Source organism: Euprymna scolopes, chromosome 18, assembly GCF_053919585.1.
Source record: "Euprymna scolopes isolate OS-2025 chromosome 18, ASM5391958v1, whole genome shotgun sequence".
Classification (NCBI taxonomy): Eukaryota; Metazoa; Mollusca; class Cephalopoda; order Sepiida; family Sepiolidae; genus Euprymna; species Euprymna scolopes.
Window position 1 is genome coordinate 3950397 of NC_136499.1, and position 10283 is coordinate 3960679.

The 10283-nt window shown below is 35.1% G+C and overlaps 1 long non-coding RNA gene across 2 annotated transcripts in view; it reads right to left on the bottom strand.

The window, feature by feature from the left end:
* LOC145297485 (uncharacterized) overlaps positions 1 to 9782 on the bottom strand; it is a 178346-nt gene extending 168564 nt beyond the window's left edge. For both annotated transcript variants that reach the window (XR_013870252.1, XR_013870253.1), the window contains exon 1: positions 9571 to 9782. This is a non-coding gene — a long non-coding RNA (uncharacterized LOC145297485). The remainder of the gene's footprint in view (positions 1 to 9570) is intronic.
* Positions 9783 to 10283: the final 501 nt, after the last annotated feature.

Below are 10283 nucleotides of genomic sequence, written 5' to 3' on the forward strand. Positions count from 1 at the left end.
TTTTAGCGCGGGGACTCGCTTATGTAGTCAAGTCAGGGGTAGATTTTGTTACCGCCTAGACCAATCACCGGTAAGTATGTCATCTCCGGGGAATCGCCGATTCCCTGTGTGTGCGCCTGCTGTCCGCTGCTTTCTCAGGCCCCAAAAGGTTAAGCTCATAACCTCAATTTCCGTTACCTATTCTCAAGGTGACATAAGTTGCCAGTTTTCCATCAAACAATAAAATTTACATGTCGGTTTCATAAAAATAATAAAATTTATAACTTAACTCTTCCTTTCAGCAGGGTCGGCTGCTGTTGTCCGGGCATACAATAATACTTAAAAAATAAAACAAGCATATCTGCCCGGTATTCTCCAATGTTTCAGGAGTCTCAACCTCCCCCAATGGGTAGCACTACTGCTTCCGGAGATAGTCACGTCACACATGTAGTATATCCCCATTAGGGAAGATGATGTTAGGTTTTTGCAACTCTTGCAGGGAAGTATCGACGTCCCTATATATAGCACTGAGTATTCCCAAATTGGTCATCCATCTGGTACTGATCGGACTGAATATTTTTTAATCTCAGAAATCTAGCAAGAACCAGCGTGTCAAAGTGAATATACCATATATTTTTATAAAAGAAAGATAGTGGAGTTGATACGAAGGATCAATCGCTCACTATACCCACCTCTAGTGATTGAAGTCCAACTGACTTGTGTGAAGTATCTACAAGGGAAAGTATGTCCTAGAATGGAGTACTGTTGCCACATCAGGACAGGAACTGCTATGAGTTCCTATCCTGCCTTGACAGAGTTCAAAACCGGCTTTAGAACCTGGTGGTTGATGCCTTTTTCTTTCCCTGCAACTTCTTTCCCACAGAAGAAAATAACCATACACTTCTACAAAAAAAAACCACTACACTCGACAAACACTATCAACAATTTCCCCCCACTCTCTATCTGTGCCTAAATCTAAACGTGGATTTCATGAACAAAGCTTCTTTCTTGGAACTACCCGCCTGTGAAACTCTGTTTTACTGACCTGCTTTCCAGCTGACTACAATATGGGTGTTTTCAAGTCCAATGTAAAAAAGTTCTTGCTGAGCTGTTCTTTTAAATAATTAAATTATACCAAATTCCCACTACTATCGATTACTACGCCATTGTCCTGATGACTACCCTACACTCATCAACCTTTACTCTCAAGTGGCCTTCAGGCCTTGATAAGTGATGCCCCCCCCCTTGGAAAAAATGTTATTGTAGACAAACTTCCGGACAATGAAGTGAGCCGTATTCGTTTATGCAAATAATTCACTTAGACAATCAATCAATGAGATTCCGGATCGATATAAACCGAACATTTTCACCTTTCTAATCAGTTCATTAATTAGTTTTTTGTTCGATTGGAATGAGGGTATAAGCAGTACCCTTATAAAGTTTTTACCACAAGAAGCCAGTCGTCATGGATGAGAATTAGCATATTCCACGTTTATAGAAATATCGCAGACTTTTATGTTACCTTTTTTGTTTTGTAGACAACAGAGAAGAGCAAAGTCTTTTATGACGAGCAGTGTCATTTTCTTTGCCACAATGATATAGATATTTTTTTTTTGTTACTGCTGCAGAGGAGTTTGATAATGATCTCTGTGGTTATAAAACCTTTTAACACATTTACAGGATAATTATTAATACTATTAATATTAATTAAAGGTCAATGGAAATTCCGCAATTAACGAAAATAGACTTTAATATTATCTACTTATTACATATTTGTTTTGCTTTTAATTAAATATAATGAAATAATACTTTTCCGCTTCTGTACTTCTGCTTCAACACAACTTAATGGGAAGTGACGATGGTCAAGTGGTTAAAGACACGGACTCACAATGTGGATGTTTCAAGTTCGAATTTAGTTTGTTCTACAAAAATTACTTTAACTTAGAATGTTGGCAAACTTCATGTGGTTCTCGTGTAAGTAGTCGATGTCTTTCCGGAAAGAATTCTGTTGCAATATTTAATTCACATTCTGCTAACAACCAGACTTGCTCCATATAAATTAAACCTATTTAGCAACCTTGCATATGTTTTTTCTTTTTTTTTTTTTTCGTGTCAACAAGAGAATGATCTTTTGTTCTTTGGCTGCAAAACTATAAAGTCTGGGCCTGTACAGAACAGCTGTCTACTAAGAATTTGTCATCTACACGACTTGTATAGAAAAACTAACCTATCGGAAATTGTTCTGAAACTAAACATGGCTTACAACTCAAGAAAAATGTCAGAGAAACCAATACTAATAAAAGAGTCTTCAGATTCCTATGATATAATGATGATGATGGACACAGGTTAATTGCTCTCTTCCGTCGGTTATCTATAAGCGTATCCCTTACTACATGTTTATATCTTCTTCATCTACACCGTCTGCATGCAGGTGTCTGTATGGCTTTTATTGAGTGCATAGTATGACAATCTTTTGCTGATACATGTATGAACATTGAAGACAGATATTATTATATAGTTAGTAGCGGTTATGCATATTAATATATACTAAAAATATCCTGTAGAAATTCCATGTTGATTCCTTCATTGTAATAATTCTGCTTGTTTCTCATGTAGTTACTAAGCAAGAACATAACACTTCTGATGTGCATGGGTAAAATGAAAGAGATGTTGCCTATTCAAACACGATGCAGTAGCAGTATTAATACAGTCTTCTTTGTACAAATAAATGAGAAACAAACGACAACTGATTTTTAAGTTGATTTAATCAAGAAGCTTTAACTAAGAAAGTTATAAGCCAAAATTTGTAAAAGAAAGATGTGTAAAAATAAAACTGTGCAGTTATCATCTAAAATTCTTAAATTATTCTGGTTGCTTTCCCTCCGCTTCATTGGCAGTCATCACACTGCCAATCACATGTGTTAAATTAAATTCATTTCAACTCAGTAGTAGTATTAATGCAGTATTTTTAAATGTAAACAAGAAGCAGACGACAACTGATTTTTACCATGTTAATTTAATGAAACAAGTTTTAGGTAAGAAACTTATTAGTAATATTTTGTAGAAAAAAATTGAATCGAAGTGGAAATATGTTATTTGTTTGTAAATTATAAGTAAATAAACGACTGAGACAAAAAATAAGTTTCATATTTATTTATGTCATGCACATAAAATATGAAGAATTTATGTTTGTGAAAGTTATACAACAGTATCAAGAAAATGAACACTGCACACAAAGTCCACAATTCATGTTCGTACACACTACACAACTACCACTTTCATGATAAAATCTAACTTGATTTTTTTTTTTGCTTTTATGAAAATCGCTCCAGACAAGATATGAAGTCACTTGATATAAGGAGCTTACAAGCATGAAAAATGATTATCCCGAAAACAGTAGATACTTATTAAAAAGACTAAAGCTAAGAGAGGAACAAGCACAGTTATTATATGGATTATTACTAAAACTTTAGAAAACTTCAAATTGCATCAGATTTCTAAATTTTTTAGATAAGGATTGATTATTTGAATCCTTCGGACTAATATTCTCATCTTGAGTGTTATGCTACCTCCATGGATTAAATAAAGAGTTCTGTTCAAAATTTCGAGTCATAAGTTTGACAGAAAGATTCCCGAGTTCGCTAAGATACCCCCTGAAAAAGGTTGGAGGCTACATCAACTAAAACATTGAGCGAACAACATTCAAGATGAAAACAGTAGTGTGAATAATGCAAATAATACGAATATTCAAATTGCATATCAGCTTGTGTTCAGAGGAAGAAAGAATTAATTATGTGCAACATCTATTTGCTTTCTTTTTAACGATCTTATTTCAAATGGAAGAAATCATTTTTCTGAAAACCTGACATGTTTCAGATAAATGTGATTGCCCAAAATGAGTTCTGTCAGAAGGACTAGCTGTGTGAACATTTAACATTTTGACATTTAGCAATTGTCGAGAATAATTTGACAGCAAAAACGTGTGGACAGCCCTTTTGTTCTATTCGCTGTTGAGATTTAATCTATTGACATGACTTTACAAGAGAAAAGAATAAGATGTGATTTAACTGAAAAGGATTTTTAACTCAGCACGAAAGAAAATATTTACCCTCGATCTTCATATGCATTATTAAAGCCGATTCCAAAACCTAAATCTATTAATCCATTGAATTTTCTCGGGAAGAGTCTATCAGTCATGTGTATGGAGTGTAATTCTGTATGAAAGCGATAGATGGCTAGTGATGGTTGAGGACATATGTTGCATGGTGAAAAATGATATGAGAATGTCCGTTTTCTGTTCCGTTTTTCTGCTTTCTAACTGAATACAATATGGTCGTGTTCAAGTCCAACATGAACAAGTTTTTGATGAGTCATCTCCTTAAGTAATCTAATTTACCAAATTTCCAGTACTAATGATTACTACGACATTTTCCTATTCCCACACTCTTTAACCCTTATCCTCGAGTGGTTTCCGGGCCTTGATAAGTGGTGAATTTGTAAAAAAAAAATGAATGATATAATGAGTGTATAATGTGAGTCTTAAAGACAAGCTTAAATCTGATGACTTCAGGGGAAGATTGAATCTGGATAAAATACATGTGTATGGTACAGCCATGTTGAAAGAATGATAGTTTTGGGTTGATGTAGATGTAGGACAACTGAGGTAACTAGGATCAGTTCATAGGGAAGAACAAGAAAAACATGGGAGGAAGTGAGAAGGGTGGATTTGAAAGAATGAGAGATAAACAGACCAGGACAGAGATTGATTAGCTTGAAAGTCGATTTGTAAAAACCATTCAGCACATATCAACACTTAATGTTGGCATTAATGATGATTATAAACATCATGATCATGATATTTTTTAAACAAGTTAGTAAATGAGATTAATAAAAACAATAAAATCAATTTGCTATAGAACTTCCATGTGGGAACATATGCTTCAAACTTCATAATTTTTCCACTTTGAATACAATCATAGTGTCATTAGCTTTAAGCTGATTAAAATTAACAATACATATTTTTTAATCATCTACATCATAATTAAGATCATAAATAGTTAATGATGTAGATGTTGATGTATAATATCGAATGCACTTTCATGTCATACCCAGAACAGATTCTGTTTTATCTTTAATTGTATATGTATGCCACCCAATGCATTATGGTACAAACATTTCCCACTTAATCAACCACTTTATCACTATTTAATAGAAATACACTTAAAATCAGTTACTTATGCATGTCACGACCGTGAAAAAAATAAACTATAGTAATACATTCCATTTTTAATCTTCTAAAAAGTTCTAAGTTTGAACAGTCATGGATGATTTTAATTTACTACCAATTTAAATCAAAATGCAGAATACAATGTTGATTTAACTTTGACAATAAAAGGTTCAGATTGTTTATTGTAGATTAAATGAACTACAGAAAATGTGCAATGCTTTGAACTTTTATATTGTTTAGATAATTCAGACATTTGTTCTCATCTTGAGTGTTATTTGCACAACGTTTCTTACCTTCTTCAGGTGTAAAAGTCACCATGTATACCATAATGTCACGTAGACAGCAGTAGCTGCAGTGAAATAGAGAGAGAAGCAGTGGGAGTTAGCAGGACTGGTGACGTCACGCAGAGATAGCAGCGGCAGTAAGAGAGAGAGAGAGAGAGAGAGAGAGAGGAGTGGGAAAGACGTGACGACATGAACAGCAGGAACAGAGAGCAGACGACATAAAATTTTCGCGAGCCGGTGACAGTTCCGTGAAAATTTATTGTGTAAAATGAACAGCCTGAACCGGAAATAAAAGTGTCTCTCAAAAAAAAAGTGAGTTCAAAGTATTTTATTTGTTTGGCAGTTCGATGGGGTCAACAGACAAGAGGAAGAAAGAAATAAGAACGCCTTCTATGACAGTACGCATGTTTTGGTAGGACTAAGAAGGGGGTCGCTCTGCACTGTAAGGTTTCCATATTTGGATCTAGTCGGAAGTAAGTTTACACGAATTATAAAGATCATTTAACTATTTGGGAACTCTGGGGAGGGTATAATTTCTAACTTATTACGATTAAATTTTTAATTAAATCCATCAACCAATTGTAAGTTCTTAGACACATACTATTTATAAAAGTAAGAAGTTTCTCGTTTTAGTATTTTTTTTTACTTAAGAGTCACTACTTATCAAGGCCCGAATGCCACTCGAGGATAAGGAGTAATGAATGTAAGGTGTAGTGTAGTAATCGCTAATGGTGTAAATTGGGTAGATTTTGATTATTTATGGGGACGGCTCAACAAGAACTTGTTTACATTGGATTTGAAGGCTACCATATTGTATTCAACTGGAAAGTAGGCCTGCGGAACAGTGTTCCAAAAGCGGGCAGTTCTAGGAAAAAAGCAGGCACAGATAGAGAGTGGGGGGAATCATATATATGGTTGTGGCTAGTCAAGTGTTTTTTGTGAAAGTTTGGCAAGGAGAGACCATAGATTAGAGTTCAGTCGAGGACTTTCCATGAAAATAGTGATAGAGCAGAGACAGGCTCACGTGTTATCCGTTTTTTAACCAGATGTATATATATATTTTTTTTAATTTTTGATATGTTATCATTATGATTGATAGGAGATAAAAAAAAAATGAGGGGAGAAAACGGGAAAGGGGAAGAAACTTTGTTTACAGCTGAAAACTCGTTTATGAATCATTAAATATTGCAATGAAAAATTATGCTGATGATCTTAAATCAAGGTGCCATTTTCTGTAACATGAAAAGAGAAAATATCTACTTTAAACCCAGATTCGACATTTTCTGAATGTGTGTGTGTGTGTGTGTGTGTGTGTGTGTGTGTGTGTGTTTAAATAACGACATATGTTTATTGGTTAAGCGGATGTGGTTCGTTACAATAACAACTGGACAAGTTTCAACGTGACTTCGCTGAGTGAGTAAATGTGTTTATGACAAGCAATGTTTAGCAACGTTTAACTGCATTTCAATAAAAAAAAAAAGTTTGTTTCGTGTGAACCGATGTTCTGGCATTTCAGTATTTTGTGAAGATCTGTTCCATTCTAATTTTTTTTTTTTTTTTTTTTTTTTTGTCCTGTGTGGATTATCTGCAAATTTTCTCAAGAGAGACTTTTATTTTACGGCAGAATGTAACTTCAAATCCAAAGGTCATTGAACAGGAAAGAACTATCAATACAAATCATGTGTTGTTAACAAGTGTTACTAACCTGAAGAATAAAAATCTCATTGCTTTGTAGACAAACTTAGTATCCATCAAAACACCTCAAATAAATGAATCTCAACTAGAAGAAATAACGGAAACTATACAAGGTTATTTTAATTTACAGCATATTTAAGTTTTTAGTGTGTATTTTTTACGCCATTCAAAGCTTAATTCAATATTTTTTGCTAAAAGTTTTTATGCTCCAAATATTATAAAATCTTCAAATAATTCTGTAAACGTAGTTTTTATATGCACTTTAGATTTTTAGATTTTCTGAACATTCGTAATCCAAATATGGTTTTCGAGTGTTTGTTTTTTTTAATACTTTTTTTATCGTTTCGGGTTTTCTGCATTGCTATCAGCCTTTATAATTACCGACATATCCGTTTTTAGATGAGTTCAATTTGTTTTGTAAGCATATTTTTTTCATATGAAATGAATATTTTGTAAATGATATATCCTATTTGACGATGAGACGGTTATTATCATTGAAAGCCAGAGTGGACTAAGCTGTAATATATTCATGATAAACTCAAAGCTCAAAAACACTGGGTCTGATTACTAGATACAGTTTTGTATCATATATGGAACAAGTTTGGGTCGAGTATTTGATAGTATAAGAAAAAAATTTAAGAAAGAAGAATAAAAAAGAAAGTAGAAAGGCCTGGCAAAGATGGATTGAAGATAGAAGACAGACAGCTTGTCCACCTATTCACTGTTTGAAGTCCCTGGATGCCAGAAATAATGGAAACGCCACTAATCTTATGCTAGTAATTGTCTGTATTTTTGAGATGAGGTGTTTTCATTGATTGAGATTGTCGGACTGACTCCCTCATCTTGGTTGTTATTGTCACAACGTTTCGGCCGTCTTGCCCTCCAGCCTTTGTCAGGTGTTTTGTATCGAACTGGGGAACCGTTTGTTAGGAGTCTCGAACCCAACCCTTTATTATTATTACGGGGGTACCGTGTTCGGACTCCAGCTAGGCTTTGGGACATAGTTGCTGATTCTCTGTTTTTAAAGTTACTTTTTTCACTGCCTTCGTTCAGGATTGAACTCAGCACCTTTTGGGTAACTGTAAACTTCGATACAACGTCTAGGACCACTCGGCCATATGTCACTAGAACAATTCTTGGTTGGTTTTTGTTAATCTTAAACCTATGTTGTTATTCAAGGTTTTCTCTCTCTATCAGAAGTGTCCAAATTGCATTCAGCTCTATGCTTGGTTTACTCAGTAGGTTGTTATGTCCGAGCATGTGAGCTGTTTCTTTAAGTTTTCTCACTTTCCAGTGGGTCTCTCTGTTTATTATTTTTACTTCATCCCATAGGGGGCTCTCCATCCAGACATGGTTGGCTATACCCGATTTTTCCGTCTCCCCTTTAGTTACCACTTTTCGGTGTTCTTCCACCCTTACTTTAAGGGGGCGGCATGTTTCACCCTTGTAAACCTTTCTGCAACTCATGGGATGGAGTATATGCAGTTTTTGGTCATGTTCTCATCCATGCGGGGCTTCACTCATACCAGGTGTCGTCTGAGTGTTGACTCGCTTTTGAATACCGTCCTGATGTTGTAAGGGGCACATATTCTCTGAATCTTTTCGGAGATGCCTCATATGTATGGTAGGCAGACCGTTGGAGGTTTTTGGGTTTCATTCTCCTCTCTTATACTATTAACACGTCTGGTGGATAGTATGCTAGTTTATCTGACTTCCTCTAAAGGAGGAAGTTCCATGGGAGTATGAAATTCACAAGTGGTCCCCAGTCGCATGAATATCTCCATTAGGGGAGATGATGACTTTAGGTTTTTGCAACTTTTGCAGGGAGGTTTCCATATCCTCCTACATATAGTACATGCAATTCCCAAATTGATTACCCATGTCATACCGACCAGGCTCAATGTTGTTTAATTTTGGTGACCAAATGAGAAACGGTGTGTCAACGTGATTGTGCCGTAAGGAAAACCTTCTACTCTAATAGTTTCTTCCCACAGACTGCTAGACTTTGGAATTCCTTCCCTATTTCCTGCTTCCCTGACTGTATTAACACATAAAAGTGTAAATGTAATGTGGACAGACAATCTCTCACATAGCCTTTGTAGACATGATCCCAAACAGAAATTCCTGACGTCCAAGAGGCAATATCCATTATTTGGGGTTACTAAGTGTAAAATAAAAAAAGAAAAGTAAAGAGTGTTCAATGCAGTTCGATGGCCAGGTCCAGGGAATATCGAATAGAAATGAATTTTTGTGCGGCTTTCAATTGATAATAATGATATAGAAATAAAAAAATACTGAAACAACAAAATAAAAATATTTGCTGACAATCTGTCAATATTCTGAAACCAAAAAGAAGCAGAAAAAGAAAAGGAACAAATCACTTACCTTTACATACATGGTTGCCATGGCAACACTGCTGTAATATTGTTTTTGAAAAAGGCGGACATTATTGATTCTTCTATTTGTGCTGCTCAACAGATCCACATTGTAGCATTGTCTGTGTGTGTGTGTTTTTTTTTTTGCATCAATTGTAAAGTGAGAACCGCCATCTTGTCCCATCATCAATCGTAAACGCTCCTCACAATGAATCGCACCGCCTTTCCTGTTGACAAAAATAATGAAAAAAAAAAATGAATATTGTTTCCAAACACTGACAATTCTGAAAATGAAGAGAATCATTAATAATCAAGGTTGTTTTGGTTTGGTTGTTTTGGTTTCCGGCATATCAACCCCTTCTCTTTCGGGCCACTTAATGCCGAATCCAGTCATTTTGGAAACAGTTTTTATATTTCAAGTTTTTTATATCTTCAAGTATTTATTTGTAGAGTTTGGTTTGGTTTGGTTGTTCATGGCATATTAAGCCTTTCAGGGTTATTTAATGCTAAATCTAGTTATTTTGGAAATAGTATTCATGTTGCATCCAGTTATTTTGTAGAAGGATTTTATTCTTCAAGAGAGTCGTATGCTCAGTCCATCAAGTCCAAAGTAGCTGAGCAGCAGCTTGGTTCCCACCAGTTTTGGCAAATAGCAAACAGAATCCTGAACAGAAGCATGTGCTCTATTCCAACTATCATCAATGAACCTGAGGTAATCTCATC